This window comes from Carcharodon carcharias, chromosome 17, assembly GCF_017639515.1.
Source record: "Carcharodon carcharias isolate sCarCar2 chromosome 17, sCarCar2.pri, whole genome shotgun sequence".
NCBI lineage: Eukaryota > Metazoa > Chordata > Chondrichthyes > Lamniformes > Lamnidae > Carcharodon > Carcharodon carcharias.
Window position 1 is genome coordinate 6,792,533 of NC_054483.1, and position 25,811 is coordinate 6,818,343.

Sequence of the window (25,811 nt, forward strand, 5' to 3'; positions counted from 1 at the left end):
TCTGCCATTCTTTATATTCTGACCAATCATCTATCCTGTCACTCATCTTTGCAGAGTTGTCTGCTTTTTCCTTAAATTTGATACTTCTTAACTTATTTAGTTAACCACAGATGGTGGGTCCTTCCCTTAGAATTTTTCTTTATAATAGGAATGTACTTATTCTGAATGGGCTGAAATATCCCCTTAAATGTCTGCCACTGCTTCTCTATTTATCTATCCTCTAGACTAGTTTCCCAGTCCTCTTCAGCTAGCTCAGCTTTCATCCCCACATAGTTGCCCTTATTTAAGTTTAAGATACTAGTCTTAGACCCACTCTTCTCCCTTTCAAACTGGATGTAAAATTGAATCATATTGTGGTCGCTGCTACCTAGGGAGTGCCTTTACTTTGAGGTCATTAATTAATCCTGTGATTAATTAATCAGTCAAGCTTGTAACATGGCTCATTTATGCTTGCTGGAAGTGACACACATTCATATACAGGGCCCATTCTCTGCAAACAAAAGGACTATGTTCAAGCCTTGTGCCTTTTTTGAATTACTCAGGAGCTTAGTTATAGTTTCCCTGTTACTTTTCCATGGCAACACCTCAGCCAATCAATGTCAACTTGCCAATCCAATCAGCACCTTTTTCTCCTGCAGTACAAATTGTTGTGATTATTTGAAATTTGGCATTCTTGCATTTGTCCAGATGAGTGCAAGATGAAAAGCTTCAGCAACATGCCTCTCTTTTCAGCAATGGATAAGAACTCTTTAAAGGCAGTTCTCCATGGGGTTGGTAATGGGTGGAGCAGTCACGATTAAGCATGCTTTTAGTGATACTTTCGGTAAAACTGGAATTCTGGCAGGTTGTAGTTGTCTAGTGCTGACAAATCTACGCTTGAACAATGATGAAGCCAGGCAGCACGGAGCTGAGACTTACCAGTCACAGTGATGTTATTTTGCACAAACTCTTTGTTTGGTTGTAGATTTGCTAATATTGGTCCCCAGATGCCATGTCAGACAACAGTTTTCAGAATGCCATTGCAGCTGTGAGGGGATTCTGTAGGATATGGCATTGGCCCGGCTCCAATATTGGCAGGCAATCACTGGTAAACAGCCTCATTCAGTTAAAGTTTTAATAGCTCCCAGGAACAAGGGAATGCGACTCAGGCAAAAGCTAATCATTTATTTTTGGAATTAGAGGCCTGATATAAAGTGATTGCATTAGGGGCAATTTCCATTGTATTAGGGGACATGTAGGTGGATGAGACTGGTAGCAGTAGAGATTGTAGGGAGGATGTTAGTGTTGGTAGGCTAAGGGAGGTGTTGTTCAATGGACAAGAAACTACTGAATGTAAAACCTCATTTACTAAAAGGGGTTGCATTCAAGTGATGAACACTGAAATATAGTTATTTATGAAAGTATGAGGCATAGAGGTACAAAAGCAAGGAAATTATGGTGAACCTGTATAAAACACTGGTTCAGACTCAACTGGAGTATTGTGTCCAGCTATGGGCACCACACTTTAGGAAGGATGTGAAAGCTTTAGAGAGGGCACAGGAAAGATTCACGAGGGTGGTTCCAGGGACTTCAGTTACTAGGATAGAGCAGAGAAGTTGGGGCTGTTCTCCTTGGAGTAGAGAAGGGGGAGAGAGGAGATTTGATAGAGGCATTCAAAATCATGAGGGATCCAGACTGCCCCGGCCCAGAGCAAAAGTCAGCCGTCTGAAGCTGGGCTCTCAAGACGCAGAGCTGGTCAAGGTAATCTGAGATGTCTACAGCAGCCTCCCATTGCTCAGGCTGCAGGTACTTGGGAAACACTTGCCCAGGTCGCGACGATAGGGAAACCAGGAAAAGACAGGGAAGACAGGAAACATTCTTTCAAAGAGCTGGTGCAGGAAGAATGGGCTGAATGCCCTCTTTCTATGCTCTATCCTTTAAGATCCTACAAGACAGGCAATAAAATCGTGCACAAGGATGAATCAAATTATTTGTTCACTGTTAGATACAGGTGGAATTGAGATAAAAAAACATCTGCAGCTAGCAAGCTGCCATCCACAGGGTAATGCACCTGCCCTGTTCAGAACCCTGTGGCAATAGAAAGCTACACTGCTGAGGTGCCAACAGAATTCTCTGGCATGAAGGCTTGTTGGCAGCATCACCCTGTTGCCCAGTGGGCAAATGCAAGTTGGCAACCTGCCCCAGAGAGCCACAGGACACTGGTGTGGGAAATGGAACAACGAAATAAAGCAAGCTCATTTTCCATGCAAAGCTATTAGGACTAACAAAGCTATTAGTGGAATGCTCAATTGTAAGAGGCTATGAAACCAAGTCAATTAAAGCAGTTAAAAGGAAAATTTGAATAGGAAAATAATTAAAAGCTGCAAAGAAAGAGAGAGGCTTAATGTATATCACTGATGTGAGACTATGGTAACCAGAAGACATGTTTCTGCTCTCCAATTCCAATCAATCTCTGATATAGAAGGGATTGAGGCACATTGTTCAGGTAGAGTGGAGTGTGCTTTACTCTGAATCTAACCCATGCTGTACCTGCCCTGGGAGTGTTCGATGGGGCAGTGTAGAGGGACCTTTACTCTGATTCTAACCCTGTGCTTGTACCTGCCCTGGGAGTGTTTGATGGGGACACTGTAGAGGGAGCTTTACTCCATATCTAACCCTGTGCTGTACCTGCCCTGGGAGTGTTTGATGGGGACAATGTAGAAGGAGGCTTTACTCTATATCTAACCCCATGCTGTACCTGTCCTGGGAGTGTTTGATGGGGACAGTGTAGAGGGAGCTTTACTCTGTATCTAACCCCATGCTGTACCTGTCCTGGGAGTGTTTGATGGGGACAGTGTAGAGGGAGATTTACTCTGTATCTAACCCCGTGCTGTACCTGTCCTGGGAGTGTTTGATGGGGACAGTGTAGAGGGAGTTTTACTGTGTATCTAACCCCGTGCTGTACCTGTCCTGGGAGTATTTGATGAGCAAGTGCTGAGGGAGTGTTTGATGGGGACAGTGTAGAGGGAGCTTTACTCTGTATCTAACCCCGTGCTGTACCTGTCCTGGGAGTATTTGATGAGCAAGTGCTGAGGGAGTGTTTGATGGGGACAGTGTAGAGGGAGCTTTACTCTGTATCCAACCCCGTGCTGTACCTGCCCTGGGAGTGTTTGATGGGGACAGTGTAGAGGAAGCTTTACTCTGTATCCAACCCCGTGCTCTACCTGCCCTGGGAGTGTTTGATGGGGACAATGTAGAAGGAGGCTTTACTCTGTATCTAACCCCGTACTGTACCTGCCCTGGGAGTGTTTGATGGGGACAGTGTAAAGGGAGCTTTACTCTGATTCTAACCAAAGCTGTACCTGCCCTGGGAGTGTTTGATGGGGACAATGTAGAAGGAGGCTTTACTCTGTATCTAACCCCATGCTGTACCTGCCCTGGGAGTGTTGGATGGGGACAGTGTAGAGGGAGCTTTACTCTGTATCTAACCCCATGCTGTACCTGTCCTGGGAGTGTTTGATGGGGACAGTGTAGTGGGAGTTTTACTGTGTATCTAACCCCGTGCTGTACCTGTCCTGGGAGTATTTGATGAGGAAGTGCTGAGGGAGCTTTACTCTGTATCTAACCATGTGTTGTGCCTTCTTAAAATTTAATCATGCAGTGATGTCCTGGGGTTGAGATTTTGGCCTCCAACTATCAAAACCATCTTTCTTCGTGTTGGGTAAGACTCCAACCAGTGGAGAGCTTTCCCCCAATTTCCATGTACTTCAATTTTATACAGGCTTCTTGATGCCGCACTTGGGCAAATGTTGCCTTGATGCCAAGGGCATATATACTGTCACCTCGCCTCTTGAGTTCAGCTCTTTAGCCCATTTTTGGAACAAGGCTATAATGATGCCTGAAGCCTTGTAGAATGCAAACTGAGCATCAGTGAGTAGACTATATCTGTATAAGTGCAACTTGGTAGCACTGTCAATGATACTTTCCATCACCTTGCTGATGATTGAATGTGAACTGGTGGGGTGGTAATTGTCCAGGTTGGATATGTCCTGTTTTTTGTGAACATGACAATTCTGGGCAATTTTCCACTTTGTTGGGTAGATGTCAGTGGAATACTTTGTTTAGGGTTGCGGCTAGTTCTGGAGGACATGTCTTCAGAACTACAGTTAGGATGTTGCCAGGGCTTGTAGCCTTTGCTGCATCCAGTGCCTTCAGCCATTTCTTGACATCGAATTGACTGAAGACTTGCAGCCGTGGTGATGGGAATCTCTGAGGAGGAGGCTGAGAAGAATCAACCACTCAGCATTTCTGGCTGAAGATGATTGCAAAAATTCAGCCTTTTCTTTCGCATTCATGCACTGGGCTCTGCTATCATTGGGGGCGGGATATTTGTGGAGCCTCCTCCTCCAGTTAGTTGTTTAATTAACCACCACCATTTTCAACTTCAGGGATGTGACAGCTCTACAGATCTTTGAGCTGATTGTTGTTTGTGTGATTGCTCAGTGTGCAACCTTCCCTGGGTGTATTTGATCTAACTCATGTATCTAATCCACACTGTACATGTCCTGACATTATTCAAGTTGATGTGGGGAAATGGTAACATAGTGGTAATATCACTGGACTAATAACCCAGAGGCCCAAGCAAATTGTCTTGGGGCATGAGTTCAAATCTCACCATGGCAGTTGGTGAAATTTAAATGTGATTAATTAATTAAAAATTCAATTAATTAATAAAGCTGGAATCAAATTGAAAACTAGGTTCAGTAATGGTGACCATGAAACTATTGTTTATTGTCATAAAAATTCATCTGGTTTACTTTAAGGAAGGGAATCTACCTGGTCTGGCCTACATGTGACTCCAGACCCACAGCAATGTGGTTGACTCTGAAATGGCTGAGCAAGCCATTCAGTTGTACCAAACTGCCACAGAAAAGTCAAACCAGACAGACTGTGGCAGCCCAAGAAGGCGGCTCACCACCACAATTAGGGATGGGGGACAAATGCTGGCCTTGCCTGCGATATCCGCATCCCATGAAAGAATAAAAACAAAAAAAATCACCAAGGCAATATCATTTTTAAATCTAAACACATTTACGAGATGTCAATCATTCTCCATTAAACCCATTAACTCCACAACGCCCACCCGGACATGACTCACTGCTGTGAGTTTTTTATAGAAGAATAATTCATCCAGACGAATCACAAAATCAATCTGGTTTAAATGTTGCAATAAAATGTGAGATGTTGTTAGCAAGCGGTAACTGTTTTGGGACTGATCTTTCCTGCTCTTTCGAAGCTGTGGATTAGGCTACATAAAATCATCTGGGCTAAGAATGGAGCTGACTAGTTCAAACCTGCACGGGGAAGGCAAACGGGATACCATCTCTCCGATGTGACAAAAGCATTCACTCTTTGACATTGTCTGATTTGTACAATCCCCCCTCGCTACCTCTGTAACCTCTAGCCCTTCAACCCCCTGAGCTCTCTGCACTCCTCAAATTCTGGACCCTTGCACATCTCCAACTTCCTTTGCTCAACCATTGGCAGCCATACCTTCAGCTACCTGGGTCCTAAGCACTCGAATTCCCTCTCTAAACCTCTCCGCCTTCCTCTCCTTTAATACACTTCTTAAAACCTACCTCTTTCAACACGCTTTTGGTAATCTGTTCTAATATGCCCTTTTGTGGCTTGGTGTCAAATTTCTGATTACATAAGAACAAGAAATCAGAGCAAGAGTAGGCCATTCAGCTCCTCGAGCCTGCTCTGCTATTCAATAATTCACGGCTGAACTCTATATGAACTCTACCTTCCCATCCTATCCCCTTCCTGCTCAAAAACCAATCAGATTTGAATATACTCATTGACTGAGCAACCACAACTCTCTGGGGTAGAAAATTCCAAAGATTCACAACCCTTTGAGCGAAGAAATTTCTCAACTCTGTCCTGAATGGCCAACTCCCTTAATGTAATCCCAGGTTCTAGACTCTCCTGTGAAGTTGCTTCGGATGATTTGCCACGTTAATGACAAGTTGTTGTGGTTGGAAGTGCATACTGATGGAGAAAACATATTGTACAAAGGCAGACCTACCCACCAACTTGCACACTTACACCCTGGAGCTTTGCCTATCTTATACTCACACCAGCAGTTTGTATAACTTAGCAAATAAATTCTCTAACCTGTAGAGCTGAATAGCAGGCTCTTTTCCTGCAGGTCAAGGGCTGTAGGATGATGTTCCTGCTTTCTGGAGCTGATCAGCTTCTCTGTTGCCCACACCAAAGAGAGAGAGAGAGAGAGATAGAGAGCAAAGTGAGATGTGTTCAGTAATCCAGTCATGTACAGATCTATACAAATCCAGCACTATCAGGGTTGTTCAGGTATGCTGGGCTCAGACTGCAGCTGCAGGGCACATACCCGTGGATTCTGACTCACCAGTGATTCTGCCAGGCCCTGGCAAAGCAGCAGCTGAGTGCACAGTCGAGAGGCTTCCCCATGACTCTGAACACAGGCCCTCCATGAGAAGCTTGCAGTTGAGTCAGCAGAGAGCTTTCTAGCATAAACCCACAAAAAGCACTGCAGGCTTGATAGAATCAGCCAGAGGAAGGCCATTTGGCCCATTGTGCCTGTGCCAGCTCATTGCAGGAGATATCCAATTAGCCACACTGCCATTCTCTCTTTCCTCATAAGCCCTGCAACATAGGTTTTTTTTTCCAAGTTAGGTACCCTTTTGAACACAAGAAAGCAGCTTAATATTTGCGGTTGCTTGAAGGGCTGTCACAAACCTGCTGGCATTTCAAAAGTTTTTTTGCTCTTCATTCAGAGCCATCTCACAATCACCAGTTCATCTTCCTTTTAAATCTTGAAACCTTTTCTAATTTACTGTGTGGCCTGGGGGAAAATGCAGATTGATATCAGCGTACACGTACTTATTCCAAAAACCTGACTGGTGCTGATAGGAGAAAACAAAGTGGGGAATTTTGAGCCGGCGGGATTTTACAGTCCTCCCAAAGTCGATGTAGATTAGAAAGTCTCGCCACATTTCATGTTCCCGTTCCCGTCGCACTGATGCCATTAAATTCCGGCCAAAGTATCTTTTGTAAGGTAGCTTTCCTCACTCTGACTTGGAAAGGTCGCGTGTTGGAAATGGAGAGGTAATCACTGCACACAATCTGTTCTAAATGGTGATAAAGGGCCCTGTGATAATGCACAAATCACACACAGAGCTCAGAGCAGACAGTTCTAGTCTCCAGACTACAAAATGGACGTAGACGGACTGGAGAAGGTGAGAAAAGGTGGTACCAGAACTGAGAGGTTATACCCATTAGAAAAGATTGAACAGGCTGGGCTCTCTTCTCTCGAAAAGAATTCATGAGAAACTTCTTTACCCAGAGTGTGATTGTGAATGTGGAACTCCCACCACAGGCTGTGTTTGGAGTGAATGGCATAGATGCTTTTAAGGGGAAGTGAAATAACAACATGGGGCAGGATTTTGCCCTCGTTGGGTGGGGCCAGGAGCGGGACGCAAAGTCAACTGCCACCCACAATCAACCCCGACATGGATTCCAATTAATGGCCAGCCGGTGTGAAACACCCGCTCAGTGCTGCCAGGGTGGGGCTGGGAGGAGGACACGCGTGGTAGTGTAGAGGGGAATAGAGGGTTATGCTGATAGGGTAGATGAAGTAGATTGGGAGGAGACTCGTGTGGAGCATAAATGCTGGTGTGAACTAGTTGGGCCGAATGGCCTCCTTCTGTGCCATAAATGACTCTAACTGCCTCTTGTACACATAGTGGGATGACACCTCCATAGAACAGCGCTTGCTATCATAATAAGAAAGGAGATGCCACTCCTGGGATGACTCAACATCTGATCTGTATTTTCTGGTGTCCATATCCTGTCCCACACTAAGTCCTGTTCTTTCATCAGTCCTGTCCTTACTGACCTACTTTGGTTCCTCATCCTCCAAAACCTCGTCCAAAATCCCTGTGCTTATCGTTGAATTGTTCCATGACCTTACCCTGACATATTTCTCTGTCAGCTCAGTTTTTATTTTAATCATTTTAATCCTCTGTGTGAGTACTACCAGGGATAAAATTTCCCCTGATTCTGGTTGGTTAGATTGAGACTCTCTTCTCTCTATTCTCTCTTTCAGCCTCGACTGTTCCTCAGAATGCTTGGACTAACAATAGCTATTTGGATAACTGACCGGGTAAAGCATGTCCTGCACATGTTTATTTTAATCCCGACAGAAAGAAGAACAACTTGCATTTATATAGCGCCTTTCACAACCCCAGGACATCCCAAAGTGCTTTACAGTGCTTTTCAAAGTGTAGGAATTGTAGCAGCTAATTTATGCACCACCACTAGCAATATGATACTGATCAGATAATGTTTTTGTGATGTTGGCTGGGAGATTAATATTGGGCAGGACACCAGGGAGAACCCCCTTGCTCTTCGGTGAAGAAGGACCATAGAACAAGTTACGGCGCAGAAAGAGGCCACTCAGCCCAGCGTGTATGCGCTGGCCAAAAATAAGAGAAAGAAGAAGCTAGCCGCTCATTTTTCTTTGCACCTTCCAGCACCTGGTCCGTAACCTTGCGGGTTACAGCACTTCAGGTGCAGATCCAGGTACCTTTTAAACGAACTGAGTGTTTCAGCCTCAACCACCGATTGAGGCAGTGAATTCCAGAATTTAAAATACTTTACATCTGCCCTTTTAGGTCCTAATTTAACATTTCATCCAAAGGGCCCCACCTCCAATAGTACAGTGCTTTCTGATGACTAACATCCTCACAATGCAGCACTCCCTCAGTACTATACTTGGGTATCAGCCTAGATTGTATACAAAAACAGAATTACCTGGAAAAACTCAGCAGGTCTGGCAGCATCGGTGGAGAAGAAAAGAGTTGACGTTTCGAGTCCTCATGACCCTTCGACAGAACTTGAGTTCGAGTCCAGGAAAGAGCTGAAATATAAGCTGGTTTAAGGTGTGTGTGTGGGGGGCGGAGAGATAGAGAGACAGAGAGGTGGAGGGGGTTGGTGTGGTTGTAGCGACAAACAAGCAGTGATAGCAACAACAATACTACAATAGAACACATAGGTGTTAAAGTTAAAGTTGGTGATATTATCTAAACGAATGTGCTAATTAAGAATGGATGGTAGGGCACTCAAGGTATAGCTCTAGTGGGTTTTTTTTTTTATTTTATATAATGGAAATAGGTGGGAAAAGGAAAATCTTTATAATTTATTGGGAAAAAAAAAAGAAGGGGGAAACAGAAAGGGGGTGGGGATGGGGGAGGGGACTCACGACCTAAAGTTGTTGAATTCAATATTCAGTCCGGAAGGCTGTAAAGTCCCTAGTCGGAAGATGAGGTGTTGTTCCTCCAGTTTGCGTTGGGCTTCACTGGAACAATGCAGCAAGCCAAGGACAGACATGTGGGCAAGAGAGCAGGGTGGAGTGTTAAAATGGCAAGCGACAGGGAGGTTTGGGTCATTCTTGCGGACAGACCGCAGGTGTTCTGCAAAGCGGTCGCCCAGTTTACGTTTGGTCTCTCCAATGTAGAGGAGACCACATTGGGAGCAACGAATGCAGTAGACTAAGTTGGCGGAAATGCAAGTGAAATGCTGCTTCACTTGAAAGGAGTGTTTGGGTCCTTGGACGGTGAGGAGAGAGGAAGTGAAGGGGCAGGTGTTGCATCTTTTGCGTGGGCAAGGGGTTGTGCCATAGGAGGGGGTTGAGGAGTAGGGGGTGATGGAGGAGTGGACCAGGGTGTCCCGGAGGGAGCGATCCCTACGGAATGCCGATAAGGGGGGTGAAGGGAAGATGTGTTTGGTAGTGGCATCATGCTGGAGTTGGCGGAAATGGCGGAGGATGATCCTTTGAATGCGGAGGCTGGTGGGGTGATAAGTGAGGACAAGGGGGACCCTATCATGTTTCTGGGAGGGAGGAGAAGGAGTGAGGGCGGATGCGCGGGAGATGGGCCGGACACGGTTGAGGGCCCTGTCAACGACCGTGGGTGGAAAACCTCGGTTAATGGGTGAGAGGAGCAGAGAAATTGAGACGACTAATGTCGCGCCGACAGTTCTCAATGAAAAGATCGAGAGAAGGTAAGAATCCAGAGGGAGGGGTCCAGGTGGAGGGAGAATATTGAAGATGGGTAAAAGGATCCGTTGAACTGGGAGAGGACTCCTGCCCAAAGAAGTGAGCCCGGAGACGAAGACGGCGGAAGAAGAGTTCAGTATCATGCCGAGCCCGAAATTCATTGAGGTGAGGGCGTAAGGGTATGAAACTAAGTCCTTTGCTGAGCACTGAACGTTCAGCATCGGAGAGGGGAAGGTCAGGGGGTATAGTGAATACACGGCTGGGGTTGGGATTGGAAGATGGGGTGGGGACGGAGGGACAGGCAGGGGTGGAGGGTCCTAGATGGGTGTTGGTGTCGATGAGTTGTTGGAGCTTGCGTTCCTTAGCACTTGAGAGAAAGAGAAAAAGTTTCTTGTTGAGGCGTCGGATGAGCCGAAGGATAAAATGAAACTGGGGGCACGCGCAGCTTTGAAAAAGGGTACAGGCGGTGCTGCTGGAGGGAGAGGTCGAGTGTGTTCATATGGCGGCGCATGGCACTGAGAGTGGATTTCAGAATGTGACGGGAACAGCAGTCCGAGAAACGTTTTATGTCCCGGAGATACCTGTAATCCTGGGTCGATTCGAAACATGAGGGGTGGAATTTCAGTTGAAATCCATGTGGGGTAAGTCGGAGACGGAGACAGTCACTGAGAAAGGAGATATGGCTGTGAAAGCGGGTTTTAGTAAACACCTTGTCAAACACTAGGAGAGAAATGGAAAGCAATGAAGGTGAACAAGGCAACAGAGAAATCCGGAAATCTTGTCGCAGAGAGGAACAGAACTTCTTCAAGGAGGTAGGCATTTCTTGAAGAGCAGTGGCAGTCAATTAAACACAGAGATAAAAAAAAACCCACTAGAGCTATACCTTGAGTGCCCTACCATCCATTCTTAATTAGCACATTCGTTTAGATAATATCACCAACTTTAACTTTAACACCTATGTGTTCTATTGTAGTATTGTTGTTGCTATCACTGCTTGTTTGTCGCTACAACCACACCAACCCCCTCCACCTCTCTGTCTCTCTATCTCTCCGCCCCCCACACACACACCTTAAACCAGCTTATATTTCAGCTCTTTCCTGGACTCGAACTCAAGTTCTGTCGAAGGGTCATGAGGACTCGAAACGTCAACTCTTTTCTTCTCCACCGATGCTGCCAGACCTGCTGAGTTTTTCCAGGTAATTCTGTTTTTGTTTTGGATTTCCAGCATCCGCAGTTTTTTTTTGTTTTTATCTCTGTGTTTAATTGACTGCCACTGCTCTTCAAGAAATGCCTACCTCCTTGAAGAAGTTCTGTTCCTCTCTGCGACAAGATTTCCGGATTTCTCTGTTGCCTTGTTCACCTTCATTGCTTTCCATTTCTCTCCTAGTGTTTGACAAGGTGTTTACTAAAACCCGCTTTCACAGCCATATCTCCTTTCTCAGTGACTGTCTCCGTCTCCGACTTACCCCACATGGATTTCAACTGAAATTCCACCCCTCATGTTTCGAACCCACCCAGGATTACAGGTATCTCCGGGACATAAAACGTTTCTCGGACTGCTGTTCCCGTCACATTCTGAAATCCACTCTCAGTGCCATGCGCCGCCATATGAACACACTCGACCTCTCCCTCCAGCAGCACCGCCGTACCCTTTTTCAAAGCTGCGCGTGCCCCCAGTTTCATTTTATCCTTCGGCTCATCCGACGCCTCAACAAGAAACTTTTTCTCTTTCTCTCAAGTGCTAAGGAACGCAAGCTCCAACAACTCATCGACACCAACACCCATCTAGGACCCTCCACCCCTGCCTGTCCCTCCGTCCCCACCCCATCTTCCAATCCCAACCCCAGCCGTGTATTCACTATACCCCCTGACCTTCCCCTCTCCGATGCTGAACGTTCAGTGCTCAGCAAAGGACTTAGTTTCATACCCTTACGCCCTCACCTCAATGAATTTCGGGCTCGGCATGATACTGAACTCTTCTTCCGCCGTCTTCGTCTCCGGGCTCACTTCTTTGGGCAGGAGTCCTCTCCCAGTTCAACGGATCCTTTTACCCATCTTCAATATTCTCCCTCCACCTGGACCCCTCCCTCTGGATTCTTACCTTCTCTCGATCTTTTCATTGAGAACTGTCGGCGCGACATTAGTCGTCTCAATTTCTCTGCTCCTCTCACCCATTAACCGAGGTTTTCCACCCACGGTCGTTGACAGGGCCCTCAACCGTGTCCGGCCCATCTCCCGCGCATCCGCCCTCACTCCTTCTCCTCCCTCCCAGAAACATGATAGGGTCCCCCTTGTCCTCACTTATCACCCCACCAGCCTCCGCATTCAAAGGATCATCCTCCGCCATTTCCGCCAACTCCAGCATGATGCCACTACCAAACACATCTTCCCTTCACCCCCCTTATCGGCATTCCGTAGGGATCGCTCCCTCCGGACACCCTGGTCCACTCCTCCATCACCCCCTACTCCTCAACCCCCTCCTATGGCACAACCCCTTGCCCACGCAAAAGATGCAACACCTGCCCCTTCACTTCCTCTCTCCTCACCGTCCAAGGACCCAAACACTCCTTTCAAGTGAAGCAGCATTTCACTTGCATTTCCGCCAACTTAGTCTACTGCATTCGTTGCTCCCAATGTGGTCTCCTCTACATTGGAGAGACCAAACGTAAACTGGGCGACCGCTTTGCAGAACACCTGCGGTCTGTCCGCAAGAATGACCCAAACCTCCCTGTCGCTTGCCATTTTAACACTCCACCCTGCTCTCTTGCCCACATGTCTGTCCTTGGCTTGCTGCATTGTTCCAGTGAAGCCCAACGCAAACTGGAGGAACAACACCTCATCTTCCGACTAGGGACTTTACAGCCTTCCGGACTGAATATTGAATTCAACAACTTTAGGTCGTGAGTCCCCTCCCCCATCCCCACCCCCTTTCTGTTTCCCCCTTCTTTTTTTTTTCCCAATAAATTATAAAGATTTTCCTTTTCCCACCTATTTCCATTATATAAAATAAAAAAAAAAACCCACTAGAGCTATACCTTGAGTGCCCTACCATCCATTCTTAATTAGCACATTCGTTTAGATAATATCACCAACTTTAACACCTATGTGTTCTATTGTAGTATTGTTGTTGCTATCACTGCTTGTTTATCGCTACAACCACACCAACCCCCTCCACCTCTCTGTCTCTCTATCTCTCCGCCCCCCACACACACACCTTAAACCAGCTTATATTTCAGCTCTTTCCTGGACTCGAACTCAAGTTCTGTCGAAGGGTCATGAGGACTCGAAACGTCAACTCTTTTCTTCTCCACCGATGCTGCCAGACCTGCTGAGTTTTTCCAGGTAATTCTGTTTTTGTTTTGGATTTCCAGCATCCGCAGTTTTTTTTTTTGTTTTTAGCCTAGATTGTATGTTCAGCTTTTTTTTGGGGGGTGGGATTTGAACCTCCAACCTTCTGGTTCTGAGACATGTGTGCTACCCACTGAGCCACGGCTGGTACTCAGCACAGGGGCAGTCAAAAGAAGAAATCTGTTCAACCTGTGCAGCCATCCCGTTAGGAAGCTCTGAAGTGTTAGTTGTTGTTCTGTGGGTAAAGCTGTTGCCCCTGAGTTTGTGGGTAACAAGCCTCACTCCACAAGATCTCAGCTGCCACTCCAGTGCAGTCCCGAGGGGGGGCTGCACGGTCGGACATGCTGCCTTTCAGATGAGATATTCAACCAAGGCTCCCTCTTCTCTCTCACATGGATGTAAAAGATCCCATGACACTATTTCGAAGAAGAGCAGGGGAGCGGGGCAGGGGTGGGAGGTGCGCTGCAGGGGGAGTTATTCCTGGTGTCCTGGTCAAATTTATCCCTCATTCAGCTTTGCAGAAAAAATAGATTACCTGGTCATTATCACATTGCACTTTGTGGGAGCTTGCTATATGCAAATTGGCTGCTGCGTTCCCTACATTATAACAGGGACCACTTTAAAACGACACTTTAAAAAGTACTTCATTGGCTGTAAAGTGCTTTGGGATGCGGAAGTGGTGAAATGTGCTCTAAAAATGCAAATTCTTTCTTTTTTTTTCTCCATCCTGACGATCACTTTAACAATGGTACTCTCAGCCAGTGCATCTCTCATTCAGACATAGCCAGGACTCATCCATCATCATTCTCCACCCCAGAGACCTGACACAATCACACAATCAGATCGATGTCTTCGAATCACAGGCACACCATTCATTCGCACAGCTCTGGCTAGGTTAATTCCCAGATCAGGCATAGACAGCGCTGATGCCTCCACAAATGCTGCGTGCCAATATTAACCCAGTTCTCAATACGATACTTCCTAACCACTGCTTGCCTTTCTATTTTAGCTTCCCTTAGTGCCATGCAGCCAACTGGTTTGCTGCCAGAACCTCACAATGCTGCTTCATGGCCAGCTATTGGGATTGCTGTTAGAGGCTTGGGGTGAGTCTCTCCGATCCTCCACTTGTTTTCTGTGTAAACACCTTTTTTTGTTAAGCTCTCCCCTGTTGATGGCTCAGTCAAGGTTGAGCTCATCATTACCTACAACTTCTCTGACTTATTCTCCCAGTTTCCCTGACCGTCCTTTATCACAAAGTGTCCTAATGGCTGTCCAGTACCCGCAAGCCCTGGGACAGGACCATTATTTCAGAATGGAGGAAACTGTGGCTCTCACCAAAGTCAATAGACTGAAATGTTTTTTCTCTCTGTCACCAAAGAACCTCAAACTACAACATTGAGTTCCTGGAGCCTTTAATGCCAAAATAATCCTACATGAACCATCTTTTGCATAGGCCCTTAACAGTCTTCTGAAGTCAACTTTAAGTTCAGTAATTTTAGATTTAGCCTCTGACCCATTCTGCATCATGTTTCTTTACAGATATGCTTTCTTCCCTTTCTCTTTTTTTTCTCTCATTTCCTTCACTTTGCATTCAGACGGCAGCCTCCTGTCATTCACACCTCCTATAGACACATAAAGAACAGGTCCTCAAGGGTTATAATCTCCGAATAACTACCCGAGCCACGTGCAAATTGGCATAGGGACGTGAGAATAAGGGAAGTAAACACGTGACTAAAGGAGTGGTGTGGGAAAGAGAGGTTCCATTTCGTGGGGCACTGGCATCAGTATTGGAACAGGAGGGATCTGTACCGTTGGGACGGTCTCCACCTGAACTGACCTGGGACCAATGTTCTAGCAAAAAGGGTAAATAGGGTGGTCAACAGGACTTTAAACTAGAAAGTGAGGGGGAGGGAAGGGTAAAACTCCAAGAAGTATGACTAATGGGAAACAAAGCAACAGGTTAGCGTGTGTGTGTGTGTGTGTGTGTGTGTGTGTTGAGGGGGGGGGGTGCATGGATTCAACTTCATTGAAAATTATGAAAAACTGAAAAGAAAGGAGAGCCCAGGAGAGGCTATTAAAGTCTCCAGAACACAAAATAGGACAGAGTGTTTGGAAAGGGCTAGGAATCTAACTTCAAGCACATCAGATAAAGGGATGACAGTGAGAAAGGGGACGGGAAATACAGGAATGAAGTGTTGATCTGAATGCACGCAGTATACGAAATAAGGTAAATGAGCTTGTGGCTCAGATTGAAATTGGCAGGTATGATGTGGTGGGCATCACGGAGACATGGCTGCAAGGGGATCAGGACTGGGAGATAAATATCCAAGGATATACATCCTATTGAAAAGATAGGCAGGTTGGCAGAAGGGGTGAGGTTGCTTTGTTAGTAAGAAATGAAATTAAATCGATAGCAAGAAATGACGTAGGGTCAGATGATGTAGAATCTGTGTGGGTAGAGTTGAGGAACCGCAAAGGTAAAAAAACCATAATGGGAGTTACGTACAGGCCTCCGAACAGTAGTCAGGATGTGGGGCACAAGATACACCAGGAGATAGAAAAGGTGTGTAAGAAAGGCAAGGTTACAGTGACCATGGGGGATTTCAATATGCAGATAGACTGGGAAAATCAGGTTGGTAGTGGATCCCAAGAAAAGGAATTTGTGGAATGTCTACGAGATGGCTTTTTGGAGCAGCTTGTGGTGGAGCCCACTAGGGAACAGGCAATTCTAGATTTAGTGATGTGTAATGAGGCAGATTTGATAAGGGAGCTTACGGTGAAGGAACCCTTAGGAGGAAGTGACCATAATATGATAGAATTTATCCTGCAATTTGAGAGGAAAAAGCTGGAATCAGATGTTACGCTATTACAGTTGAATAAAGGCAACTACAGAGGCATGAGGGAGGAGCTGGCCAGAATTGACTGGGAGATGAGCCTAGCAGGAAAGACAGCAATGGCAGGAGTTTCTGGGAGTAATTTGGGAGACACAGCAAAAATTCATCCCTAGGAAGAAGAAGCAAACTAAAGGGAGGACAAGGCAACCATAGCTGACAAGGGAAGTCAGGAACAGCATAAAAGCTAAAGAGAAAGCATACAATGCGGCGAAGAGCAGTGGGAAACCAGGAGATTGGGTAGCCTACAAAGACCAACAGAGGACAACTAAAAAAGAAATAAGGAGGGAGAAGATTAAATATGAGGGTAAACTAGCCAGTAATATAAAAGAAGATTGCAAGTGTTTTTTTAGATATATAAATGGTAAGAGAGAGGCAAAAGTGGACATTGGGCCGCTGGAAAAATACGCTGGAGAAGTAGTAGTGGGGAACAAAGAAATGGCGGAGGAACTGAATAGGTACTTTGCGTCAGTCTTCACGGTGGAAGACACGAGTAACATACCCAAAGTTCAAGAGAGTCAGGGGGCAGAGGTGAGTATGGTGACCAAGTGCTAGGAAAACTGAAAGGTCTGAAGGTGGATAAATCATCTGGACCAGATGGATTACACCCCAGAGTTCTGAAGGAGATAGCTGAAGAGATAGTGGAGGCGTTAATGGTGATCTTTCAGGAATCACTCGAGTCAGGGAGGGTCCCAGAGGACTGGAAAATCACTAATGTAACCCCCCTGTTTAAGAAGGGAGTGAGGCAAAAGACGGGAAATTACAGGCCAATTAGCCTGACCTCAGTCGTTGGTAAGATTTTACAGTCCATTATTAAGGATGAGATTTCAGAATACTTGGAAGTGCATGGTAAAATAGGGCAAAGTCAGCATGGTTTCATCAAGGGGAGGTCATGCCTGACAAATCTGTTAGAATTCTTTGAGGAGGTAACGAGTAGGTTAGACAAAGGAGGGCTAATGGATGTTATCTACTTGGACTTCGAGAAGGCCTTTGACAAGGTGCCGCATAGGAGGCTGCTCAGTAAGATAAGAGCCCATGGTGTTAGAGGCAAGGTACTAGCATGGATAGAAGACTGGCTATCTGGCAGGAAGCAGAGAGTGGGAATAAGGGGGTCCTTCTCAGGATGGCGGCCGGTGACTAGTGGAGTTCCGCAAGGGTCAGTGTTGGAACCACAACTTTTCACTTTATACATTAATGATCAAGATGAAAGAACTGAGGGCATTCTGGCTAAGTTTGCATATGATACAAAGATAGGTGGAGGGACAGGTAGTATTGAGGAGGTGGGGAGGCTGCAGAAGGATTTAGACAGGTTAGGAGAATGGGCAAAGAAGTGGCAGATGGAATACAACGTGGGGAAGTGTGAGGTCATGCACTTTGGTAGGAAGAATAGAGGTATAAGACTATTTTCTAAATGGGGAGAGAATTCAGAAATCTGGAGTGCAAAGGGACTTGGGAGTCCTAGTCCAGGATTCTCTTAAGGTTAACTTGCAGGTTGAGTCGGTAGTTAGGAAGGCAAATGCGATGTTGGCATTTATTTCGAGAGGACTAGAATATACAAGCAGGGATGTGCTGCTGAGGCTTTATAAGGCTCTGTTCAGACCACATTTAGAATATTGTGAGCAATTTTGGGCCCCGTATCTCAGGAAGGATGTGCTGGCCCTGGAGAGGGTCCAGAGGAGGTTCACGAGAATGATCCCAGGAATGAAAGGCTTAACATATGAGGAACGATTTAGGACTCTGGGTCTAAACTCGATGGTGTTTAGAAGGATGAGGGGGGATCTGATTGAAACTTACAGAATACTGAAAGGCCTGGATAGAGTGGACGTGGGGAAGATGTTTCCATTCTGCAGCCTCCCCACCTCCTCAATACTACCTGTCCCTCCACCTATCTTTGTATCATATGCAAACTTAGCCAGAATGCCCTCAGTTCTTTCATCTTGATCATTAATGTATAAAGTAGCAGGACCTGAGGGCACAGCCTCAGAGTAAAGGGAAGACCTTTTAGAACAGAGATGAGGAGAAACTTCTTTAGCCAGAGAGTGGTGAATCTATGGAATTCATTGCCACAGAAGGCTGTGGAGGCCAGGTCATTGAGTGTATTTAAGACTGAGAGGTTCTTGATTGGTAAGGGGATTAAAGGTTACGGGGAGAAGGCGGGAGAATGGGGTTGAGAAACTTATCAGCCATGATTGAATGGCGGAGCAGACTCAATGAGCCGAATGGCCTAATTTCTGTTCCTATGTCTTAAAGTCTTATGGTCTATCTTTTGTTTCTTTACCTGGCCCATTACCACTCCCTTTGGCCTTGCACCATTCTGCCATTTAATCTCTCCTGCTCTCCGCCCTATCACAGACCTCTCCTTTTCTTCTTCTCCCCTCCCCACACCATCCCCGCCACATTCACTTGCTTAAAGCCCTTTTTTTTATTTGTTCATGGGGTGTGGGTGTCACTGGCCATGTCAGCATTTATTTCCCATCCATAATTGCCCTTAAGCTGCCTTCTTGAACCGCTATAGTCCATGTGGGGTAGGTACATCCACAGTGCTGTTAGGGAGGGAGTTCCAGGATTTTGACCCAAAGACAGTGAAGAAACGGTGATATATTTCCAAGTCAGGACGTTGTGTGACTTGGAAGGGAGCTTGCAGGTGGTGGTGTTCCCATGTATCTGCTGCCCTTTCCTCCTAGATGGTGGAGGTCATGGGTTTGGAAGGTGCTGCTGAAAGAGCCTTGGTGAGTTGCTGCAGTGCATCTTGTAGATGGTACACACTGCTGCTACATATGTCAGTGGTGGAGGGTGCGAATATTTGTGGATGGGATGCCAATAAAGTGGACTGCTTTGTCCTGGGTGGTGTCGAGCTTCTTGAGTGTTGTTAGAGTTGGACTCATCCAGAAATGTGCAGTGCATTCATCGCACTTCTGACTCGTGCCTTATTTATGGTGGATAGGCTTTGGGGAGTCAGGAGTTGAGTTACCCTCTGAAGAATTCTCAGCTTCTGTCCTGCTCTTGTAGCCACAGTATTTCTAGGGCTGATTTCTGGTCAACAGTAACCGCCAGGATGTTGATAGTGGGCGAGTCAGCGATGGTGATGCCATTGAATGTCAAGGGACGATGGTTAGATTCTGCCTTATTGGAGATGGCCTTTGCCTTCCACTTGTGTGGTGTGAACATTACTTGCCTGAATATTGGTCAGGACTTGCTGCAAGACCTATTATATTTTGTTTTTTTCTGAGTGCTGATGAAAGGTCACAGACCTGAAACGTTAATTCTGCTTCTCTCTCAACAATACCAGTTCTCCCTTCTAAGAGCTGCTGTGGGGTTGCAGATCCCCACACAAAGCATTAACATGTCTTTTCTGTCCAATGGATTAGTGCCTGAGCTGCTGTGCACTTCCAGTAGTTTCTGCTTTTGTTTCAGGTTCCCTTAGTTTGCCATTTTCCATTTCTCAAGACACAGACTGGGGTGCATCTGCAGTGAGTTACCTACACACTGAGATCCTCATCTTCTGTCTTCCCATGGACTGGAGCATTTTGAACCCCTTCCCCCACCCTGGCCAAAAAAAAAAGCCTCAACATCACAGAGCTGCTTTGCCCAACAAGGGGTGCTTGGGTTTAGCGAGGTCCTGAGTACCTTCCAAAATGGGAGGCTGCAGTGGGCAGTTTCATCTTACATATGTGCTGGGCCAATAATCAGTGACAAATGGTCCCAGCAGGATAAGGAAACAAATACCTGTATTATTTTTGTTAGTGTGTACACTTCGCTTAGTGCCATAAAGGGAGGCAAAATGGGATGTCATAGATACTTGTCAAATTGTCCAAAGGGGTTGTAACCAGAGCCAGAGTGTAGGAAAGTAGCTTCAATTTATGCCTTGATGAACCTGTATAAAACATTGGTTGGACCTCAGCTGGAGTATTGTGTCCAGTTCCAGGCACCACACTTTAGGAAGGATGTGAAGGCATTGGAGAGGGTGCAGAAAAGATTTACAAGATTGGCCTCAGGGATCAGAGACTTCGGTTATGTAGACAGATTGGAGAAGCTGACTGAGGTTGTTCTCCTTAGAGAAGAGAAGGTTGAGAGGAGATTTGATAGAGGTGTTCAGAATCATGAGGGGGGGTGGGGGGGCGTCTGGACAGAGTAGATAGGGAGAGACTGTTGACTTTGCCAGTGACGTCTACATCTCATGAAAGAATGGAAAAAGACAAGAGACCCAGACAATGAGGAAAAACAGGACAATGAGGATTGGCAAAGGAAGCAATGGGGACACCAGGAAAAGCTTATTTCACATGGCAAATTGTTAGGACCTGGAATGCACTGCCTGAGATTGTTGGAAGGAAGATTCAATCGAAGCAGTCAAAAAGGAATTGGACAATTATCTGAAGAGAAAAAAAAATTCCAGGGCTACGGGGAAAAGGCTGGGGAGTGGGACTAGGTGAGTTGCTCTTGCAGTGAACCAGCACTGACATGACAGGCCAAATGGCCTCATTCTGTGCTATAACCATTGTATAATTCTAACATTTAGCTCACTGAACATGAGGAAACTTTACACGATTGTGCATGTCCTGGTACCAACCCAGAGTTTCCTGGGGATCTTGAACTTCCAGTAAAATGGTAGCCAACCAGCAGAGTTTTCTTAATGCCTTCCAAAAAGGTTGGAGTGGGTCCATAATTTTAATCAGCTCCAGGTCTTGGCTGGCTTGCTTCCTCCCTCCATGTATAGGATGTAAACCCATCTGGTGGAACACATGATGCTGATTTTCTTAACAATTTTTGAATACGAGTCCTGAGTGTAGCTTGTTAGGGAAGACCAGGTGACTTTAGGATGTTTGATTCTTAAAGCCTCCATCACAGGTGTTTTTCCTCATTGTCTGGATCTGTTGTAATTTTTTATTCTTTCATGAGATGTAGGCTTAGCATTCGTTCCCAATCCCTCATTGAGAAGTTGGTGGTGAGCCAACTTCTTAAACCACTGCAGTCCATGTGGTGTAGTTACATGCAGAGTGCTGTTAGGGAGGGAGTTCCAGGATTTTGATACAGTGATAGTGAAGGAACGGCGAGATAGTTCCAAGTCAGGATGATGAGTGGCTTGGAAGGGAACATGCAAGTGGTAGTGTTTCCATGTGTCTGCTGCCCTTGTACTTCTATGCGGTAGAGGTCATAGGTTTGGGAGGGGCTGTCGAAGGAGCCTTGGTGAGTAGCTGCAGAGCATCTTGTAGATGGTACACACTGTTGCTACTGTGCATCAATGGTAGAAAAAATGAATTTTTAAAGTGGTGGATGGGGTGCCAATCAAGCAGACTGCTTTATCCTGGATGGTGTCAAGCTTCTTGAGTGTAGTCGGTGTAGTTGGAGCTGCACTCATCCAAGTAAGTGGAGAGTATTCCATCACACTCCTGACTTGTGCCTTGTAGATGGTGGACAGGCTTTGGGGAGTCAGGAGGTGAGTTAATCTCCAGCCTCTGACCTGCTGTTGTAGCCACAGTTTTCATATGGCTAGTCCAGTTCAGTTTCTGGTCAATGATAACCCCCAGGATGTTGATAGTGGGGTGTTCAGCGATGGTAAAGCCATTGAGTGTCAAGAGGGAATATTTAGAATCTCTTTGGTTGGAGATGGTCTCGCCTGGCAAATGTGTGGTGTGAGTGTTACTTGTACTTGACAGCCCAAGATTAAAAGTTGTCTTGCTGCGCATGGTTATGGACTGCTTCAGTAGCTGAGGAGTTGAGAATAGTACAGTACACTGTGTGCGTGGAACCTGTTTGTACCACAGAGCTGAGAGTGAGAAAAGCAGAGTGCAACTCTCAGCCTGGCTAGAATTGTCAGCTGAGAGCTCTGCATCTCGGCCAGTTATATTTTTAATCCTTTTGAGAGCACGGGCAAGAGGCCGAGATTCCTCAAAGCATTAAAAGGTTGTAGAATAAATTATAAATGGCCCAGGATGTTAAGAAACCCAAGCACGGCCACACAACACAGTTGTGACCCTAAAGTGACACATCAAGATTCTCGTACTGGCAAAAACCTGCAAAACATATGCAGTCAAATTAGTACCTTTATTGTAACAGTACTTCTTTAAATACAAGATTTCGAGTTATTCTTTCACCAAAGACGTGAACAGAATCAAACCTTGTCACTCTGGAAAAAGCTTCATAAAGCTGTCACTGTGTAAAACCAGGCCGAGGAATATAAATACAAATTAGTCAAAAGTCTGGCCTTGTGACTTGTTTATAGTCATAGAATCGGAAAGTCTAATGAGGAACTGTTTTCTCCTGAGTAGAAAAGGCTGATAGGCTCAATGTTATTTGAGATTTAAACATTCTATTTCCTTGGAACCAGCCTGTTATAATGTCAGTATCGAAGAAAACAGCTTCCTAACTATCAATCATGTTTCATGACAAAGTCCTTATTTCAGGTTCACATTTCGTAGCAACATTATATCTGCCCTTTCCTTGAATTTATGCAGTGCCCATTGGAGTTAGACTGTGTAAAAGCTCTGGAGAGAACAGACTGTTATCATCTCCTTCATCTAGAATCAACGCTGATGTATCCTTTTAATCCACCTGAGAGCTTTTCAAAAACCTTTTCATTCAAACCCAGCGCATCTTCACTTTTAGCACAAAGAATAGCCTGAGAAAAGTAATTCGTCTCAAATGCATCATCGATGAAATACTCCCTCCCCCTTTAGTTGTTCGCGTTGCACTCCTGTCATTCTGTGATTAAGTGGGTTGGGGAGGATATTCCCCTGTCCCCACTCTACCAGCCCTCTGAGCGTGACTGGAACTAACTTTTGGGAGAGAGTCTGAAGAACAGTCATATGGACTTGAAACATTAACTCTGTCTCTCTCTCCACAGATGCTGTCAGACCTGCTGAGTTTTTCCAGCATTTTTTTGTTTTTGTTTCCAATTTCCAGCATCCGCAGTATTTTGCCTTTAACTTTTGGGAGGATTGTGAGAACGTTGTGCGGTGAGTTGCTTTCTAATTTCCCCTCTCTTGCTCTCTCTCTCTGTGTGGGGACGGGACAGTTTCTGTGCTCAGTGACTGGCATCAGGAATCCAGGTGGAAGATTGGGAGCTTGCCACGGAATGAGTTCTGCATATGAGACAACGGAAATTGGGCTGGCATTTAGAGAGGCCAGGGAAAACAGCTGAGGAGGGGAAGCTCTTCGAAAAGTGTAAGTGCTGAGAGAGGAAATGGGAGGGTCAGCAACAAAGGATGAAATATTTAGGGCTATTGGTTGAATCATAGAATCAATTCGAAGAGTTTTTTTCACACAAAGAGGTCGATTTTGAAATCGTGCTGACTCGCTGGCACCCATTTTAAGTGATCAGAATCTACCTCAAAAAGGTTATTAGAGTATGGAAGTCCAGAAATAGAAAGGGGCTTTTAGGCAGTGTCTGTCACAGCATTTAAATGGGAATTAGATAGGCACAAGGAAATCTGAAAATATACAGAGAAAGAGGGAATAGGTTTGAAGTAGATCTCCCTGATGTAGAGCTAGCACCAATACAGATGTGATGGGCCGAATGGCCTGCTTCTAGATCGTAATGTGATTTTGTCACCTCTTCCTTTAGTTCTGGAGTAAATATTCCTGAATTATGGAAAAATATGGACTCCAGTGAAAAGTTACTGACTATACATTTCCAACAGATGCACATGGCCCAGAATGTACAATTCAAGCTCCTGCAACAGAGAGTCTGTCAGCTTAGCAGAGGAAACCAGCTCACTGGGCAATTGAGTGTTCATGAATTGCAATATCAATTGCCGACAGTATTTCTCCTGGGGAAAATACAAGGGCAGTTAGCAATGTGTGGGTAGCACTCTGCCTGTTAGTCAAGTATCGGTAAGTTCAAGTCACACTACAGAGACTTTAGCGTATAACCTAGGTTGACACTCCAAGTGCAATACTAAAGGAGTGCTGCACTGTCAGAGGGGTAGTACTGAGGGAGCAGTGCACCATTGGAGGGGCAGTACTGAGGGAGTACTGCATTGTCAGAGAGGCAGCACTGAGGGAGTGCTGCACTGTCAAATGTTCAGTACTGAGAGAGTGCTGCACTGTCAGAGGGGCAGTCCTGAGGGAGTGTTGCATTATCAGAAGGGCAATACTGAGGGAGCAGTACACCATTGGATGGGCAGTACTGAGGAAGTACTGCTTTGTCAGAGAGGCAGTGCTGAGGGAGTGCTGCACTGACGGAGGTCAACACTGAGAGAACAGTGCACTATCAGAGGGTCAGTACTGAGGGAGTGCATTGCCAGAGGGGCAGTAATGAGGGAGCAGTGCACTGCTGGAGGGGCAGTACTGGGGGACCACTACATTGTTAGAGGTGCCATATTTTGGATAAGATATTAAACAGAGGCTCTCTCAGCTGGATTTGAAAGATCGTATGGCAGTATTTCAACAAAATGCAGGGGAGTCCTCCCCAGTGTCCTGGCCAAGATATCCCTCATCCAACAGATTATCAAGTCATTATCACAGCACTGTTGGGAGTTTGCTGTATGCAAATTGGCTGCTGCACTTCCCACATTACAACAGTGACTACAGTTGAAAAGCACTTCATTGGCTGTAAAGCACTTTGGGAATGTCCTGACGTTGTGAAAGGTGCTATATAAGTGCAAGTCTTTTTTTGTTTCCCTTGGGAGCAGAGGATAACAGAGATATGGGTGGCAACCACCTGTTCGCCTAGTAACAATAGTCATGGTGCTCCAGTTGTGGGATCCATTTGGAGACACTTTGACAACCAGAAAAAATATTGCATGAAAACAAAGGGTCCGCAGAATGAACAGTTAATCTTTGATTGTCTGAATGTTGTATCCATTGGCAATGGGCCACCAGATCCATGTGGCAGTTGCCAATAGCCCTGTGCACAGTGTTAACTAACAAGCACGTTGCTTTTTGAAATGATCCCTCCTTATTGCTCAAGAATAATGAATCGGGAATTATTTTGGTTATGGTGGCATCAATGTGAGGGAGAAACAGGGAGAAGCAGGGAGCAAGCAAGGCAGGGGATAAGAGGGAATTGGAATGGGAACAAGGAGCAGCAATGAACTACACTTTGATGTAATTCTGGTGGACTTAGAGTGTGTTTGGGGAAATTCTACCCATCACCCTAACACACAGGCTGTTTAGCAAAGAAATGTAGCTCCATACTGGCAGAGGCTGCTCTATTTCTAATCTGCAATAGCTGAACCTCTTGGGATCACACAGACCACAAGTGGAGATGATGTGATCATTAATCTCACACTTATAAGAGTCGTGATCATTTAATGTCCCTGTTCCATCGGTTGCTATGTTCATCAAGATGAAAAGTGGCAGTAAAAATATAACTCGACTTTTCACATCCTCTGTGTATGTGGACTCTCACACCCAGTAAGGAGCAATCTCTGCTGAAGATAGATAAATGAGCTGTTTTTGTTGGCAATTGCTTGAGGGGAATCATAGATCATGACACCAGGAGAACTCCCTGCCCGTCTTCAAATAGTGTCATGGGATGTTTTAACATTCATAAC

General features: G+C 45.7%; 1 protein-coding gene across 1 annotated transcript in view; it reads right to left on the reverse strand.

Moving 5' to 3' along the window:
* Positions 1-25,811, reverse strand: part of LOC121290024 (phytanoyl-CoA hydroxylase-interacting protein-like) — a 64,472-nt gene that overhangs the window by 26,384 nt on the left and 12,277 nt on the right. The window contains exon 2 of the mRNA XM_041210165.1: positions 6,157-6,240. The gene's annotated coding sequence lies outside the window, so the exon portion shown is untranslated. The remainder of the gene's footprint in view (positions 1-6,156; positions 6,241-25,811) is intronic.